Here is a 20,025-nt window from a genome sequence, read left to right as displayed (position 1 = left end):
CATGGATCCATTTTAAGAATGTGGATCTATTCAACAAAGTCGGCAATTGTATATTGAAAGGAGCCTACTTGGACTGGCTTCTCTTTCTGGGTTTACACAACTCTAGTTGCCAGGCCCTGTGCTGGGCACTTAATGAAGAAGGATCCTTAAAGGGACAATTAAGCATACTGGTCTGCAAAGAGCCAACCTTCTCATCACAGTATTTTGTCAGCACTGGTTGCACATGCGAATCACTCGGGGGAGTTTCAGCATAAATATCAGTGCCCTTGCCCCACCCTAGACTTTTTGAATCAAAATCTCTGGGGGTGAGGCCAGGACAGTGGTAGTTTTTCTGGAGCTCACCAGGTGACCAAATAAGCAGCCCAAGCTTGCCTGTCCCTGCAGAGAGACACACATGTAAATGAGTAATTAGAAGGCCCTGTGGTTAAGATAAGAGCAGAGTGTTATAAATAGCATGAAGACAGAGCCACTGCTTCTGACCAGAGACCCTGCCGAGGACTTTACAGAGGAGGAGACGCTGACCTGGTCTAATTGGATGAGAAAATGCTCACAAGGTAGAAGGGAGTGGGGCCTGGATATTCCAGGCAGATTGAAGAGCAGGCATAAAGACAGAGTTATAGAAAAGGAAGATGCATTTTGAAAAGAAATAGGGTTCCCCCTGGCTAAACAGTAGGTGGGTGTCAATGGGGTAGAAGCCTAATCATTAATGGCCTTGGGTGCCCTGCTGGGTGCTGCACTTTAATCCTGCAAGTGAGGTTCCTGGCTGTTGTAACCCAAGTATGAACCGATACTCTACTTCCCTCAGGTCATGTGAAAGAGGACTCAATATTTTTCTATAGGAATTTTATTATAAAAATTTAGGGAGGAAAAAAACAGAAGTAAAACCAGAGAAAATCAAAAGCAGAAAGACTAAATAAATTTTGCAATAATTAACATATGGAACGCACCTTTGTTGTCTGTAAAGAATGCTCAAGTAGAAACCCTTATCAAACAACGATCATCTTCCCTTCTTTCCCATGAGTGTCTCTGAGTTCTTGCTACTTCCAGAAGCAAAAAGAAATTTCTTCATCTGCTTTAAATTCTCCTGTGAAGGAGGAGATAATGTCAGAGGCTTCTATATGGAAAATATGGAATGTGCCTAAAACTCATATTTATCAAGGACAGAAGACAGCCAAAGCTTTCCATCTGGACATGGGACTCCCATTCTTCCCTGTACCCCAAGCGCTTTAATAAATCTCTTCATGGAAATGTGGGCCCTGCAAAATTGTAATTCTTAGATTTTAACAGTGTATTATTTTGTGCCAGCAGTAGTGGCAATAAGCTATAGTAAGGATGGCCATTCACTGGTTGTATGACTTACTGCAAGCCATCTCACCTCTCTGAGCCTCGCGTTTCTCAGTTGCATCTTGAGAGGTTATGCTTAGTTCTTACCAACTCTGAGATTCTGTGACTTCTGTGGATTCTACACTTTTTCCAGCCTTAAGCGTGGTGATCAAAATCACTTCTCATGCTAACTCACTATGATTCCTCTGACAGCCCATGAAAACTATTTTACACCTTGGCGCCCCCCTCCCCAGAGAAATCAGCTTAAAATGTTTTTCTTTGACAAAAATGTGGGCTTAGTTCTTTAAAATGCTGTCAGGTTGCATGCAGTTTGAGGGAGCTGCTTAAGAAATCTGTCAACAGCATCCTGGGTTAAATTGTTGAGCAAGCAAACCGATCCTGTACTAATGTAGTTGAATATTTTCTGACAGCCTGCGATAGCTTCTTTAGCTCTTTATGTTCTGTCAACTAGTGGAGATAGCTTCTTAAAGAGGGGTGAGTCTTTATGCATTAAAGAATGTCAAATGTAGTTCTGTCACTTACATTTCAAGGGCATTCTATGCAAGGCTGCCCTAGGTCTCTGTTGTAATGCCCAGAAAAGTTCTGCTAGCCTCTGCTCCAAAGAAAACTATTTTGTTTCTTCTTAGAAGATGAAGGTTCATTCTTGTCTGAGTATTTGAATTTCATCAAGAAGGTGCAAAGTCCTTGCTTTGGATACACAAAATTAAATCAAATTATTCTGTACTTTTTTGAGATGTCCTAGTCTCTTACCAAACAAACTGTGGAAAATTCCCAAAGAGATGGGAATACCAGACCACCTGACCTGCCTCCTGAGAAATCTGTATGCAGGTCAAGAAGCAACAGTTAGAACCAGCCATGGAACAACAGACTGGTTCCAAATAAGGAAAGGAGTATGTCAAGGCTGTACATTGTCACCCTGCTTATTTAACTTGTATGCAGATTACATCATGCAAAATGCCGGGCTGGATGAAGCACAAGCTTGGAATCAAGATTGCCAGGAGAAATATCAATAACCTCAGATATGCAGATGACACCACCCTTACGGTAGAAAGCGAAGAAGAACTAAAGAGCCTCTTGATGAAAGTGAAAGAGGAGAGTGACAAAGTTGGCTTAAAACTTAACATTCAGAAAACTGATCATGGCATTTGGTCCCATCACTTCATGGCAAATAGATGGGGAAACAATGGAAACAGTGAAAGACTTTTTGGGGGGGCTCCAAAATCACTGCAGATGGTGACTGCAGCCATGAAATTAAAAGATGCTTGCTTCTTGGAAGAAAAGCTATGACCAACCTAGACAGCATATTAAAAAGCAGAAACATTACTTTGCCAACAAAGGTCCATCTAGTCAAAGTTATGGTTTTTCCAGTAGTCATGTATGGATGTGAGAGTTGAACTATAAAGAAAGCTGAGTGCTGAAGAATTGATGCTTCTTAACTGTGGTGTTGGAGAAGACTCTTGAGAGTCCCTTGGACAGCAAGGAAATCCAACCACTCCATCCTAAAGGAAATAAACTCCAATACTTTGGCCACGTGATGTGAAGAATTGACTCATTGGAAAAGGCCCCGATGCTGGCAAAGATTGAAGGCGGGAGGAGAAGGGGACAACAGAGGATGAGATGGTTGGAAGGCATCACTGACTCAATGGACATGAGTTTGAGTAAACTCCGGGAGTTGGTGATGGACAGGGAAGCCTGGCAGGCTGCAGTCCATGGGGTCGCAAAGAGTCGGACACAACTGAGCAACTCAACTGAACTGAACTGATTCTCTTACCATTTCAGAGCTTCATAGCCTACCTCTTCCATTCCAAGAACCATCCCAACTGTTTCCATTACCAGTTTAGAATGGAGGCCCAAACACAGATAGCTACTGGTAATACTCTTTATGTATATGTATACTTTGTAGGTATGTATACTTTGCATGCATGTGTGCTAAGTTGCTTCAGTCATGTCCGACTGTTTGCGACCCTATGGACTGTAGCCCACCTGGCTCCTCTGTCCATGGGATTCTCCAGGGAAGAATACTGGAGTGAGTTGCCATGCCCTCCTCCAGGGGATCGTCCCAACCCAGGGATTGAACCCGCGTCTCTTGTCTCCTGCATTGGCAGACAGGTTCTTTACCACTAGCACCATCTGGGAAGCCCATATGTATACTTTACCCACACATTGTAAGCGTGAGACATACCGTTCAGCTGTTACTGCTGCCAAAAAGTGACATCATTACATTATTAAGTGTTATGATGATGATCATGTAAATGTTCCAGTTCCCTGTTGCTCAGAACACAGTGTGTACCAGCAATGTTAGCATCACCTGGAACCTTGTGAGAAATAATCTAAAGCCTCACCCTAGATGCGCTAAATAAGAATCTGCATTTTAACAAGATATCCAGGTGATTTATAAGCCCATTAAAGTTTGAGAAGCACTGGCTTAGAGTATAGACTTTGGAGTCAGACTAGCTGTGTGACTAGGCAGTGAAAATAAAATGTGACATTTACTAAGGGCTTAGTGGCGCCATAACTGTGCCCAAGTCATCCTAATTAAATAACACCTCTGAGTCCCTGTTCTTTTTTTCTATAGGAAAAAAACAAAGGTAAATATACTTAATTCATCCAGCAAATAGCACCACCAAACTGCTCCATCCTAAACCCCAGACGTCATCCTCGATCCCTCCTTTTTCCCTGCCTTCATCCAGTCCTGACTGCCCTGCTTGCGGTCGATTCCATCTACTTTTCCCTCTCTGCACAACCAACAGCTTAATTTTAATCATCATTTCCCTTGCCTGTACCACTGCAGTAGCCTCTTGATTGGTGTCCATCAACCATCCATCTCAACTCAATCCATTCCTCACATAACATTAAAATACATGTAAAACTCAACCATAAAATGCCACAGAGACAACCTATGACAAAAGCTCATCTGTAAGATGTAATAATTTCCACAGGTAAGCAAAGCCACCTGGGTGTGACCTCAGAGAGGCATATTTGATGTGGTTCTCATGGATTCTAGGGAAAGGAAGATCAAAATGGAAGAATTTCGGTCTTCCTTTCCCTCCTCCCCCTTTCCATCCACCTCACCTCCTTTCTAAATCTCTTATGCTATGAGAGTGGACATACATGCAGCAGTCTATCTTTGAGATCAAGCACTTGCCTCCCTCAGGCTGACTTTTTACTATCAAGTTTGCCTTCTGAGTATAATTTAAGTTCCCATGAAAATTCTCCTAAAGAAGAAAATGCACTGATAAGCATCTTGTCTACCTATCAGTCTTGCTTCTTAGCATGTTAATAAATTTGCATTGTTTTATTCATCTGTCTTTTACGTGAAAGTATTAGTCACTCAGTCGTGTCTGACTCTTTGTGACCTCATGGACTGGAGCCCGCCAGGCTCCTCTGTCCATGGAATTCTCCAGGCAAGAATACTGGAGTGTGGAGCCATTCCCTTCTCCAGGGAATCTTTCTGACCCAGAGGTCGAACCCAAGTCTCCCATGAGGTCATGCGCCACCCAACCAACTAATTCTGAGTAGACTGACTAAACCACATTCTTGAGACCTATATAGATTTGGTTGCAAAACAAACCACCCAAATACATAGTGGCTTTAGGCACAACTATTTATTGAGCTCGCGATTCTGTAGGTCATCAGTTTAGACTGGGCTAAACTGGCTGGTTCTGCTGATTTGAGCTCCCCTGGTTGACCTTGGTTGGGACTCACACACATAGCTATAGTCAGCTGCCAGCCTGACTGGAGGCTGGCTGACTGCCCGTTCTCCTCCACATGGTGTCTAATCCTCCAGTAGGCTTTCCTAGGCTTGATGGCAAGATTTCAAGCACACCAAAAGGACAAGCCCCAGTGTGCAGGCACTTTTCAGGTTTCTGCTCATGTTACATATGCTCTGGTCCCATTGGCCAAAGCAAGTCACAAGGCTAAGCCCAGAGTCAGTGTAGGAGGGAACTACTAAAGGATGTGGATATTGGAAGCCATGAACAAATTGAACCATCCTTGCAAGCAATTCACCAAGCATCTGAAGTGGATAGCCAGGACATAGTGAGGACATCAAGGAACCACCATTAAACCCAGGCAGCTTCAGATGTTATTAAGTCATTGTCTATTTTCAGTATATCCAATAACTGCAATATTCTATACCATTTTCTTAAAGTAAGGTCAACCTACATGTGTGAAATGAATTCAAACAAAAAGGCCCTTAATCCATGGGAGGCACTGCCACAACTCTCTTCTCTGTATTTGGGTGTCATCACTGTGAACACAAAGTGTTAACGTCGTGGCTCATATCCATGCTGTATTGTCAGGAATGGGAGCAGGCAATGAGAAGCCAATTCTCCCCCTTGACATATAAGGAATCACAAGTTTCAACATCCACAGCAGATGTCAGATTTTTCTGGCCTTGCACGTAATTTGACTTTCTCTGTTATGCTACTAGAACAAAAAGAGTGAGAAAATGTGTTTCCAAATACAACTGGCGAAAAGAACTCCTCATAATAACAAAACTAAATTAAAAACTGTCTAAAGTGGTTAGGTCAGAACTCTAGGGCAGATTTCAAAAAGACAAACTCAATTAAACCTAGGTTATCTTCTGAAACATTCTGGAATATTCTATGGGTATTGTGTGCCTGTAGGGGTGCCTGGTGAGCTAGTTCCCCCAGAGTCCTAAATAGGAAGTAAGATATGAGCCCACTCTTTTTGGCATCACCCATCAAACTATGTGGAACTATTTTCCTAATGCATCTTCACCTCTTGAGATTTCAGCCATCAGCAGGGGATGAAGAAAGGACACTAATGTTTGATCTCTTAAACCTCTTTCTCTTTCCTTGGCTCTTTCTCCCAGAACCATAAGAACTTCCTTTCCCAGTGGAATAGAAGCATCTCTTCTTCACTTCCTCCTTCCTTGTGTATGATCTTTGATTTCTCCCATTCACTTCCTAGTCATAAACCTTATGACTCACAAGATAGTGGAAAGGGAGTAACACCTAAAAGGAAATTAAAAAACATATTGAGTTATTATTTTCAAAATACCATTGCCATCTAATTGTTTTCAAAATTGTATTTTTGTTGCAGCAGAAGTGGAAACATTGTCCAAGTACAACATAAAATAAATAGTGTCTGTGTAATAGCAAGAATATCCCAAACCTTGGCATAAAGATAAGCCAGAAAGGGGTTTGTGTTTGTTACAATAGCAGTCTTACATTTCTCTTGTTCTCTTTCCTTTTTGTCTGTTAACCTCCCAGATATTAGGGGATGCAGAGCTGAATAGTGGCAAGAAGATGGTTGTGGTTAAGAAACATGGTTTAGAATCTTAGTTCTTCTACTTGGTAATTGTATGATCTGGACCAAATTCACCACATTTCCCTTGAGCCTCAGTTCAGTTCAGTTCAGTTGCTCAGTCATGTCTGATTCTGCAACCCCATGGACTGCAGCACGCCAGGCCTCCCTGTCCATCACGAACTCCCAGAGTGTACTCAAACTTGTGTCCATTGAGTCGGTGATGCCATCCAGCTATCTCATCCTCTGTCGTCCCCTTCTCCTCCCGCCTTCAATCTTTCTCAGCATCAGGGACTTTTCCAATGAGTCAGTTCTTCACTTCAGATAGCCAAAGTATTGGAGTTTCAGCTTCAGCATCAGTCCTTCCAATGAATATTCAAGACTGATCTCCCTTAGGATGGACTGGTTGGATCTCCTCGCTGTCCAAGGGACTCTCAAGAGTCTTCTCCAACACCACAGTTCAAAAGCATCAATTCTTCGGCGCTCAGCTTTCTTTATAGTCCAACTCTCACATCCACACATGACGACTGGAAAAACCATAACTTTGACTAGACAGACCTTTGTTGGCAAAGTAATGTGTCTGCTTTTTAATATGCTGTCTAGCTTGGGCATAGCTTTTCTTCCAAGGAGCAACTGTCTTTTAATTTCATGGCTTCAGCCACCATTTGCAGTGATTTTGGAGCCCAAAAAAATAAAATCTGTCACTGTTTCCACTGTTTCCTCATCTATTTGCCATGAAGTTATGGGACCAGATGCCATGATCTTAGTTTTCTGCATGTTGAGTTTTAAGCCAACTTTTTCACTCTCCTCTTTGACTTTCATCAAGAGGCCCTTGAACCTCAGCTTCCCTTTTTGTGATATTGGGATAAAAATGCCTTTCCTCACAGCATTGTGATGAGAATCAAATAAGATATATAAGCAGACACCCAGTTCAGTACCTGACCTATAGTGGATGCTTGGTAAATGATAATATTATCATACCCTCAGTTAATAGATTTTTCTACTCAAAGCATTAACATCCAATATCCCAATCCATCTCATCCCATGATGCACCCTCTAGCCTGCAGGTGTTACCAGCTTGTGTTATCAACTGCACACTTTTAATAGCTCAGCCTTTCTCTCTGCAAAGATTTCCCAGCAGATCTGCACTCCAATTCTCCCCAAGGCTGGGACAGGTAGGAGGGGAGGAAAGGCGAATTCTCACCACCTGCCTGCAGTGTGGATGCCATTCTGTTTGCATAATCTCTTTATGCAATGCCTCGAGTCCAAATAGCTCATGAAGCACTTTATAAACTTCACTGACTCGACAAAGCATGTTACAAAGAGAAAAGTACTAGGCCCACCACTGGGATGGTTCCCCTCCAGGGTACGGTGAAGATGTTGCAAAACCTGGCACAGTAGCTCTTCCCAGCAATTAGGAAGGCAAGTAAGGAGTAATGCTCTGACTTCACCTGAGGGCACAGGGGAGTTGGACTCTTAAGAGGAAATGACCCAAGCTGGAAGTGTAATAAGAAAAGAGAGATACCTGGCTTTCATAACCATGGGTAGCCAAGAAATTGGATTTGTGATGCATCTAGAGATTTAATTTGTTTTATTAAAGCCAGCATAATGCTCAGAAAATAATAGATCCAGGCTTCTCACAGCGTGGCTCGAGAGGACCACACTGGAATCATTTGAAGTGTGTTTAAATATGCAGGTTCGTGGGCTCACCCCGCCTCTCTGGCTGATCCAGGGGATCTAGACTGAGGCCTGGGAGTCTGTATTTTAAAAGCAACCTCCAAAAATAAATAAATAAATAAAAGCAACCTCCAGTGGTCATTTTTCCAGGAGGTTTGTCTTTTGTTTCATTTCCATCTCCTTATACTGCTCTCTGGGAAATGGTGGAGAAGCAACAGAAGAACAAGAAAATCCCAGAGGGACCAAGTACCAATGCTAAGGCACTCAGCTTCCTGTGGGCATGAAGATAAAGAAAACCTCTCCCTGCCCACCCTCCATCCTCAAGAGAAAGCGAATATTTAAAAGTACAGCCTTATGCCTTTTACAAGCAAAAGACTCCCATGAGCTCCTACCATAGGTATCTCTGTTGGTCCCTCTCCAAATCTGTATTTTTAAGTCTCATAAACACTTATTTTTTTACTGAAATATCTTAGATTTACAATATTGTGTTGGTTTCAAGTGATTCAGTTCTAAATATATGTATATGTGTACACACACACACACACATATATTCTTGTCCAGATTCTTTTCCATCATAGATTATTACAAGATTTTGAGTATAGTTCCCTGTGCTATAAGTAGGTCCTTGTTGTTTATCTATTTTATATATAGTAGTATGTATATATTAATGCCAAACTCCTGATTTATCCCTTCCTTTATAAAAACTTCTTAACTCAGCTGATTATAACATAATTTCCTTTAAGACAATGGTTCTTGATATTTTTTAAGTCCAAGACTGCTTGAGACTCGTGGGAACTATGAATCCTCTCCTCACAAAATATTTATCAGTTCAGTTCAGTTCATTTCAGTTCAGTCACTCAGCCTTGTCCGACTCTTTGCGACCCCATGAATCATAGCACACCAGGCCTCCCTGTCTATCACCAACTCCCAGAGTTCACTCAGACTCACGTCCATCGAGTCAGTGATGCCATCCAGCCATCTCAGCCCCTGTTGTCCCCTTCTCTTCCTGCCCCCAAGCCCTCCCAGCATCAGAGTCTTTTCCAATGAGTCAACTATTCGCATGAGGTGGCCAAAGTATTGGAGTTTCAGCTTTAGCATCATTCCTTCCAAAGAAATCTCAGGGCTGATCTCCTTCAGAATGGACTGGCTGGATCTCCATGCAGTCCAAGGGACTCTCAAGAGTCTTCTCCAACACCACAGTTCAAAAGCATCAATTCTTTGGCGCTCAGCCTTCTTCACAGTCCAACTCTCACATCCATACGTGACCACAGGAAAAACCATAGCCTTGACTAGACGGACCTTTGTTGGCAAAGTAATGCATACACAATATTCAGGAGATAGCTCCAAGTCCTAGGACTTTAAGTGTGGTCCCCACACCAGTAGTATCAACCTCACCTAGGAGCTTGCTAGGAATGTAGATGCCGTGTGTGACAAAATGGATGAATCTTGAGGGTATTATGCTAAATGAAATAAGGCAGACAGAAAAAGACAAATACTCCATGATCTCACTTATATGGGGAATCTAAAACAAAACAAAACAAAGGGAGGTAGGGGTAAGGTAATGGGTAAAGGTAGTCAAAGGGTACAAACTTCCAGTTATAAGATGAATAAGTTCTGTAATAAGCAAAACATGATTTTATTGTTCAGTCTCTCAGTCATGTCCGACTGTTTGCAACCCCATGAACTGTAGAACGCCAGGCCTGCCTGTCCTTCACCATCTCCCAGAGTTTGCTCAAACTCATGTCCATTGAGTTGGTGATGCCATCCAACGATTTCATCCTCTGTCGCCCCCTTCTCCTGCCTTCAAAGCCTGGTGACTATAGTTAATAAAGCTGTGTTTTATATTTGAAAGTTGCTAAGAGAGTAGATTTTAAAAGTTTTCACCACACCCACACAAATTTGTAACTATGAGGTGATGGATGTGTTAACTAATCTTATCGTGGTAACCATGTTGCAATGTATACAAATATAAAATCACTACTTGCACATCTTGGGCTTCCCTGGTAGCTCGGTCGATAAAGAATCCATCTGCAATGCAGGAGACCCAGGTTCAGTCCCTGTGTTGGGAAGATCCCCTGGAGAAGGAAATAGCAACCCACTCCACTTTCTTGCCTGGGAAATCCCATTGGCAGAGGAGCCTGGCAGGCTACAATCCATAAGGACACAAGAGTCAGATACAACTTAGCGACTAAATTACCATGACCATTTGCACATCTTAAACCTACAAATGTTACATGCCAATTATATCTCAATAAAGCCAGGGGGAAAAGGAATATAGATACTTGACAAAATTCAACATCCTTTCACTGGTTAAAAACTTACAACAAATTGAATATAGAAGGAATGTACCTCAATGTAATAAAGGCCATATATGACAAACCCATATCTAACATCATACTCAAGGGGGAAAGGTTGAAAGCTTTCCACTAAGATCAAGAACAAGACGTGCCCACTCTTACAATTCCTATTCAACACAATTCAACACAGTGTTTTAAAGTCCTAGCCAGAGCAACTAGGCAAGGCAAAGAAAAAAAAAGATGTCCAAATAAGAAAGGAAGAAGATTGTCTCTGCAGATTTCATAATCACATACATGTATATAACACACACACATATTATACACACACACACATACACACACATACATATATATATACATGCATATGTATATCTCCCTAAAGATTCCACCAAAAAACTGTTAAAACTAACAAACAAATTCAGTAAAGTCAGGATACAAAATCAACCTGTAAGAATCAGTTGCATATCTATACACTAGCAACAAACTATCTGAAAAAGAAAACAATCCAATTTAGAATAGCATTAAAAAGATTAAAAAACTTAGGAATAAGTTTACCCAAAATGGGAAAGAGCTCTGCACTGAAAATTATAAAACATTGATGAAAGAAATTGAAGAAGACACAAATAAATGAAAAGATGTCTCATGTTCACAGATCAGAAGAATCAGTATAAGTAAAATGTCCATACTACCCAAAGCCATCTATAAATTCAGTGCAATCCCTATCAAATTTCCAATGGCACTTTTCACAAAAATAGGAAAAATGATCCTAAGTTTTGTATGGAATCATGTAAGACCCCAAACAGTCAAAGCAATCCTGAGAAAAGAACAAAGCTGGATGCATCACACTCCATAACTTCAAACTATATTACAAAGCTATGATAATCACATTATATTATTGGCATAAAAACTGGCATGTAGACTGATAGAACAGAATCAACAGCCGAGAAGGAAACCCACACATATATGGTAAACTAATATTTGACAAGGAAGCCAAGAATACACAGTGGGGGAAACATAGTCTCTTCAATAAATGATGTTGGGAAAATTGGATATTCACATGCAAAGGAATGGAATTGGATCCCTATCTTACACCACTCAAAAACACTAACTCAAAATGGATAAGACATAATAAACATAAGAATGAAACCTTAAAGTTCCTAGAAGGAAACCCAGGATTTAAGAAGCTCCTTGACATTGGTCTTAGTAAAGATTTTTTGGATGTGGCAACAGAAGCTAAAATAAACAAATGAGACTATATCAAACTAAAAAGCTTCCACACAGCAAAAGAATCAGCAAAATGTAAAGGCATCCTGCTGCTGCTGCTGCTGCTAAGTCGCTTCAGTCGTGTCCGACTCTGTGCGACCCCATAGACGGTAGCCCACCAGGCTCCCCCGTCCCTGGGATTCTCCAGGCAAGAACACTGGAGTGGGTTGTCACGTCCTTCTCCAATGCATGAAAGGGAAAAGTGAAAGGGAAGTCGCTCAGTCGTGTCCAACTCTTAGCGACCCCATGGACTACAGCCTACCAGGCTCCTCTGTCCATGGGATTTTCCAGGCAAGAGTACTGGAGTGGGGTGCCATTGCCTTCTCCGAAAGGCATCCTAGAGAATAGGAAAAATATTTGTAAACCACCTATATGATAAAGAGTTAATATCCAAAATATGTAAGGAACCCATACAACTCAACAGCAAAAATCAAATCATCCAACTAGAAAATAGGCAAAGGACTTGAATAGACATTTCTCTAAAGACAACAAATGGCCAACAGGTACATGAAAAATACTTAGCATCACTAATCATCAGGGAAATGCAAGTCAAAACCACAATGAGCCAAATGCCACACCTTTTAACTCTCTATTATCAAAAAGACAAGAGACAGCAAGTATATGCGAGGCTGTGGAGAAAAGGGAACTCTTGTGCACAATTGAATGGAAAACAGTATGGAGGTTCCTCAAAATTGTTTAAATACCACTACCATATGATCCTGCAATCCCACCTCTAGGTATATATCCAAAGGAAATGAAATTACAATCTCAGAGAAATATCTGCACCTCCATGTTCATTGTAGGATTATTTTATAATAGCCAAAGCATGGAAATAATCTACATTTCCAACAGTGGATGAATAGATAAAGAAAATGTATACAATGTAATATCATTTATCCATAAAGCAAGAAGGAAAGCATGCCTTTTGCAGCTACATTGATGGACTTTGAGGTCATTATGCTAAGTGAAATAAGTCAAGTAGAGAAAGACCTATACTGTATCTTTTCATTTATATGTGGAAGATAAAAACAGCTGAACTTATAGAAACACAGAGTAGGATGGTGGCTACTGTGGCCTAGGGGGTGGGGGGAAGAGGCAGATGTTGATCACAGAACACAAACTTTCAACTACAAGATGAGGAGCTAATGTATCTGGGGCTCTAGTATACAGCAGTATGGTAACTATAATTGACTGTAATGTATTCATACTTGAAAATTAATAGAGTAAATTTTAAATATTACCACCACACACAGAAAAGGTAATTATGGTAGGGGATAAAGGTTTCAACTAACCTTGTTGCTGAAGTGAAAGTGTTAGTTGCTCAGTCGTGTCTGACTCTTTGTGACCCCATGGACTGCAGCCCACTAGACTTGTTGTTAGTTAAATATATGTGTGTGGGTGTGTATTAGTTAAATATACATTTATAATGTATACATGTATCAAACATCACATTGTACACTTTAAACTTACGTATATTTCAGTAATATCTCTGTAAAGCTGGAGGAAAAAAGTAAATGTAGATGCTTGGTCCTGACCTCAGAATGACCAAGATAAGGACTTTCCTGGCAGTGCAGTGGTTACAATTTCACACTTACACTGCATGGGTCATGGGTTCAATCCATGGTTGGTAAACTAAGATCTAAGATCCCACGTGCCATGTGGCCTAATGATAATAAAGTTTAGCTTAAAAAAAAAAGAACTACCAAGATATGATCTAAATTTTAACAAAAGTCCCAGGGAATCTGTATGCTCATTACATTTTGAAAAACTGTACTTAAGATACAGCTACATATGCAGTACTCAACTTGGGGAAATGTACTGTTGAAAATGTCCCCCAGGTGATTCTAGCATACAATCAGTGTGGAGAGCTATAGCTTTAAACCAGTGCTTCTCAAACTTTAGCAAGCTTGAAAAACCACCAATTGCAGGGCCATACTCCCAGAATGATTCAGTATGCCTGGGGTGGAGCCTGAGATTCTGTACTTCTAAAAAGTTTCTAGATCATACTGCTGCTTTTGATAGGGAATGAAACCATGAGACATTTTCTATCCCCACCATCCATGGCCCAAACTCCTAATTCAAAAAAAAGTTGAAGAAGCAGAATTGATTCTGAGGGTAAAAAGAATCATTCTTCACCACTATTCCAGCTCTCCCTACCAATCTGTTTCCACAAGATGAGGCCAAGGGTAAAGCACACTTGACTAGAAATTAGACAAGCTGGGATAATTTTATATTGAACAATTAGGATGCTGGGAATGCACCAGAAAACTTTACTTCCCCTCTTCCCAGCCAACACTGTGACTCTCCAATCTCAAGACAGTTCTTTCCAGCTCCTTGAGTGAAATCTAGAACAGAACCCATAGGTCCTTATCATTCTTAGGCCTAAAAAATCCTCTGGCAACTTTAGTTCTCCAAACAGTATGAGTTCAATCATTCATATGTCCAGCCTACTTTAAGAAACAGAACTCCTATTTACAGCTTTGCTCTCCCACAACTACCAGCCTGCCTCCAGGGAAGAGGCTGAATTCGCCCCTCTTACTTTCCCACTTTCCCATCCCCAGTTCAGTGCTAGGTTTCCTTCTGGCTCCTCCAGATTTGGAGAAGTATGCTGCTGCTGCTAAGTCGCTTCAGTCGTGTCCGACTCTGTGTGACCCCATAGATGGTGGCCCACCAGGCTCCCCTGTCCCTGGGATTCTCCAGGCAAGAACACTGGAGTGGGTTGTCATGTCCTTCTCCAATGCACGAAAGGGAAAAGTGAAAGGGAAGTCACTCAGTCGTGTCCGACTCTTCATGACCCCATGGTCTGCAGCCTACCAGGCTCCTCCGTCCATGGGATTTTCCAGGCAAGAGTATTGGAGTGGGGTGCCATTGCCTTCTCCGTGGAGAAGTATAAGTAGATATTTTTTTTATTTATTTATTTTTTGGCCCTACCCAGGGGCATGCAGGATCTTAATTCCCTGACCGGGGATCGAACCTGTGCCACTGCATTGGAAGCATAGAGTCTTAACCACTGGACCCCCAGGGAAGTCCCTGGAGAAGCATAGATAAAGATGAGGGTCAGGAAGGGTCTAACTTAATCCATACTGTCACTGCCAGACATTGAAAGGCTTTAGACTTGTTAGGCAACACACCAGGTACCATTCCTATGGACTCCAGAGTGAATATCTGCCCCCACCCCTGGGAATTCTGGGCCTCTATTTCCCTGAGGCTGACTGTCTTCTCCAGATGACCTCTTGGGAAGCCTCCTTTGACTCTTGTCACCCCGGCTCCTATTCAATAACCTCTTACTACTGCTGCTGCTACTGCTAAGTCACTTCAGTCATGTCCGACTCTGTGCAGCCCCATAGACGGCAGCTCACCAGGCTCCTCCATCCCTGGGATTCTCCAGGCAAGAACACTGGAGTGGGTTGCCATTTCCTTCTCCAATGCATGAAAGTGAAAATGAAGTCGCTCAGTCATGTCCAACTCTTAGCGACCCCATGGACTGCAGCCTACCAGACTCCTCCATCCATGGGATTTTCCAGGCAAGAGTACTGGAGTGGGATGTCATTGCCTTCTCTGCCTCTTACTACTAGAAACCCTTAACCCTGGGAAGATGCCCTGTTGACCATTCTTTATAGGAAATGCCTGTCCTGTTCTCCATGTGAATTCTGACAATGCCAAGCATTGTGGCCATACCATATGGTGGAATTGCATTCTACTCCCATGGATGGCATAGCTCCCCACCTTCTCTTATGGGCATCTTGAGCCACCTGTATTTAATCTTCTTGATATGAATCAAAAACCTTGATATGAATCAAAAATTAAAAAATAATCAAAGAGTTTCTTTGCACACTCATAATCCAGAGCATTTCATTATTGCTCGCCCTCTCAACATGGCTGCCGGTGTGGCATATAGAAGTATGGTTGGCTTCTCTCTTTTCTCTGTCAGTTCCCTACTCATCTCACTAATTTTGGACTTTGATCATCCTAGAAGGGAGAGCAGGGGGGAAGAGTGAAGTTAAGAGGCAGGAAAGAACTTACTCTTTCTTTCATGAGGTGTTTTGAGAGAGACCTTGGAAATTCCCCACTGGGAAGCTACATGACCTTTCCCCTGTCTTGGACAATGTGTGTCTTCTGACTGATTGTTGATCCTCAACAGTTCTTACAGTGCTGATCCTCAACCCCTGTGCTCCAGAAGTCCACATTTGAGCAGAGTTCTTTTTAAAACATTCCAGGCTGGTCAAGATCTGGTTCCCAGGAAACACTCATTTAATTTGTTCCCCTTTGGTGAAAATAACAATTTGTTTAAATGTATCTCTGTTCCTTTGCTTCCAAGAGCCATGTTATAGGTTAAATTGTGTTCCCCCAAAAAAACAAAGTCAAAGTCCTGTCTTAACCCCCAATACCTCAGAATGTGACCTAATTTGGAAATGGGGTTATTAAAGATGTTATTAGTTAAGAGGAGGTCATACTGAAAGAGATGGGTCCTTAATCCAATATGTTTGGTGTCTCTATAAGACAATGTGAAGACAGAGACATGGAAGGAAAAGACAGAAGTAGAGATTGGGAATGAGCTGCCACAAGCCATGGAATGCCTGGGGCCACCAAAAACTGGAAGAAGCAATGATGCTGCTAAACATCTTGATTCCTGACTTGTAGCCTCCATAACTGTGAAAGAATAGATTTCTAGTGTTTTATACCACACAGTTCAGGGTACTTTGTTACAGCAGCCCTAGGAAACTAATAGTGGCTACTTCAGTCTTTCCCTTGCCAATTCCTTCTTTCATCATGAGTCTTGTACCAATCTCTGCATGCTCACTGAATCCAGAGGACACTTAGCTCTCTCTAAGAGGTGCCCATGAAGCTCCCCCTCGGTAACTTGAGGTGAGGGTGATGCAAAGACCTTCACATCCACCTCAGGATGAAGAAAGAGGAAATGTCACACAACTACAAAATCCCAGTACCCTCCCCATCCCTTTCCTGGCCTCTCAAGCATCAATCTTCTTATGTACTTCACTTGATGTTGAGCTCAGATTCCAAAATTCTGTGTGTGTTCATCATGTGTGTCTTGTTGGAACATTGGAACGTGAGAATATTTAACACTTTTTATTTTTTATTAACAACCTTTAAGACCTTAGCAAAAACTAAGACTGGTAGAATCCCATTTTAAACTCCTGATACACTGGAGGGCAAAACAGCTTAGTCTCCCGTTACCTTGGAAACTTCTCTTATTTCTAGTCATGAGAAACGTAAGTGAAACTATTATCTGATAAGCAGGTAAGGTCCTCTTGCTAATTGTCTAAGTCAAACAGAAAGGAAATGGCATTCTGAAAACATCAGAACTAGTGTTTCCTTGAGTCCCCATAAAAATCATTACAACCACTGAAATCGTAACTGTGTACTGTTTACAGAATGATGCCCCCCCCCCTTTTTTTCTTGGAAAATCCAAGGGATTAGGGGGAAAAAAAGAATTTTCCAGAATACGTACAGGTAGTTTCCAGATTTTGGATAGGTTGTGTTCCAAGAGTTTATTTATAAGGTCTTTGAAATTTAGAACATATTTGCTAACAAAATGGTGTCCAGGAAAGTAGGTTTTCTGATAACCCCCAAAACTTAGTGTAGTTTCATTTTGTTTAGTTTGGTGCAAGAGATCCTGAGACAACTTTGTGCTGGCACCGAGCAGGGTTGCAGTTGTAGCATCCACTGTTAACGCCCCGTCCCTGACACCCAACAGATGCTCAATAAATATTGCATACACCAATGCATTAATGCATGAATAAATGAATCTTAGTTGAGGAGGGCACGGACTTGCAGTCTGATAGGGCTGGGTCCATCTTTTACTTGTCTTATGACACTGGGGAAATCACTTACTCTTCATGAGCCTCGTTTTCCTTATGTGTGATATGGAGATAATAAAATGCTGTAAGGACCAAATGAGATGTGTATGTAGAGCAGCAGGTAGAATGCCTTGAACATGGGCATTTGATAATGTTAATATCATTATAATCCTCTTGAATGAATTAATAACCTGCCGAGTCAATATGTCAATCAAGAAGAGAACAGTCTCATCTCTCTAACTGCGAGTAACTTTGCCCTTCCCCCAAGGTTGCATTTGGCAGTATCTGGAGACATTTGGGGTCATCATAAATGGTGATGGAGGGATTGCTACAGGCTTCTATTGGGTAGGGGGCTTCCCTGGTGGCTCAGATGGTAAAGAGTCTGCCTGCAGTGCAGGAGACCCGGATTTGATCCCTGGGTGAGGGAAGACCTCCTGGAGAAGGGAATGGCTACCCACTCCAGTATTCTTGCCTGGAGAATCTCATGGACAGAGCAGCCTGGCAGGGTCTATGGGGTCGCAAAGAATCAGACACAACTGAGTGACCACTTTCACTTTCTATTGGGTAGAGTCTAGTGATAATTGTTCAACTTCCTACAATACACAGCGCAGTCCCCCCAACAGAGACCCAAATGTCAGTTATGCCGAGATTAAGAAATCTTGCTACGTACTCACAGAACACACAGTTGGGTGATATACTTTCTTCCTTCTGTCTGACTCCAGCTGTTCCCTTATTTTTCTCCACCTCCAGCATCTTTAGAGTTGAGGACTCCCAGCATTGAAAGAGACTATCTTACTTTGGTTTCCCTCAAAATCACACCCTGAGACAAGGTTCAAGTGAAAGATATTTGGGAGGTGAATGAAACATTAGGAGAGTGAAGAAGTGAGTCAGGGAGCAGAAGGCAGATAATAAAGGGTGCAGAGTCAGCTGCCACAGTGGGCACCTAAACCCAGGAGCCAGAGCTGAACTTTTCTCAAAGGTACCCCACTCCGGGACCGAGCTGGGGTATTTATCTGTGAACCCACAGCAATCCTTAGTCGAGGGCTGCTCCCAGGATGTTGACTGCCTGTCTTTGTTGGTCTTCCACATGAGTGGTGAAGGAGGATTCATAGGCCAAAGAGAAATGCAGCAAAATGCAGGTGCTGGGAGTTGGAAGTCAGGCCAGTGTGCCCTGGTGTAGTAAGAGTGATGGGCTATGAGCAGGGTAATGACAGCTTGTGTTGCATAGCTTTGTCCTCATGGCTTTGCTCTAGAGTCTCGGGGCTTGGATGGAAATTCTGGGTGCAACATTGACTTGCTCTGTGACCTTGAACAAGATACCAATCTAACCTCGGTCTCCTCCACTGTAGAGTACAGATGACAGTGGTGCCAACCTCATTGGGCTACTGCGAGGACGATACAAGAAAACGCAAGTGAAACAAGTCCCTCGCTCAGACAGCCTTAGCTATTATTGTGCTAAAGGTCATAATAATAGCTAAGCACAGTTGAGAATTGACTTCGTGCCAGGCACCCTTTTAAGTATGTGCTGTACACTGACTCATTTAATCTTCCCAATGCCTCTTGGAAGTAGAAGCCATCATTATCCCCGTGTTGTGGGTAAATACAAGGTACTGAGAGATCAGCCACATCAAGTCGTGTGCCCTGAGATAAGATCTGAAGGTTAGAAGCATCCGTTATACAAAGGAGAAAAGGACATTCCAGAAGGAGGAATTATGCGATGTTCATGTATGCAAAATCAGAGTCCTCTTTAAACTCTTTCTCTCCTTGTGTGGTGACAAAGTCAGACACTGTGAAAAATGACCAAATATTTCCTGATGATCCAAGTGCCAGGTGCAATCACTCACCTGAATTGCACGGTGACATTTTGCCCAAGCCCTGTGCTCGCCAAACCAAGCGGTGGGCGGCTGCTCCGTCCTCAGGAATGCGGTCTTTCTCAGCAGAGCCTGCAATTACAATGAAACCTGACCTTTGCAGTTTCATCTTCAGGCTTTTGAAATGAAGATGTCGGGATTCAAAATTGGACAACGTTGTCAGCGGGGAGACGCCTGGAAGCAGAAGAATATTTATGGTAATAAAAAACTTGAGCTCTCAAAGGACCAGCTAAATTACAGTTGGCACAAGGCATATTAGAGCTTGTCCAGATTTACTGTCAGCCCTCTGAATTCATGGCCTTAAAAGGCAATAAATTGTGGGAGGAGTATACTGCTTAAGCAGATCAGAGGGAAAAACGAAAATGGAGAGCCTAGAAAATGTAAATTATTGAATTCCAAACTTTTCTCTTAAATTTTATCAAAATAGAAGGTTTCCTTACATGAACTGGAGTATTATTAAGGAAACTGAAATTCCTGTTGCCA

At 42.1% G+C, this 20,025-nt stretch overlaps 1 long non-coding RNA gene across 1 annotated transcript; it reads right to left on the bottom strand.

Annotated features, from left to right (window-relative positions):
- Window positions 1–828: 828 nt before the first annotated feature.
- LOC147339806 (uncharacterized) lies at window positions 829–19,859 on the bottom strand. The gene is made up of 2 exons (XR_015159457.1): window positions 19,516–19,859; window positions 829–1,084 (listed from the first exon to the last, which is right to left on the bottom strand). It is a non-coding gene; the product is annotated as an uncharacterized LOC147339806 (long non-coding RNA).
- Window positions 19,860–20,025: the final 166 nt, after the last annotated feature.

Source organism: Bos grunniens, chromosome X, assembly GCF_055505025.1.
Source record: "Bos grunniens cultivar Pamir isolate PY7600 chromosome X, Bosgru_T2T1.0, whole genome shotgun sequence".
In the NCBI taxonomy this organism is placed as follows: Eukaryota; Metazoa; Chordata; class Mammalia; order Artiodactyla; family Bovidae; genus Bos; species Bos grunniens.
This window is presented reverse-complemented; position numbering and strand designations above follow the sequence as displayed.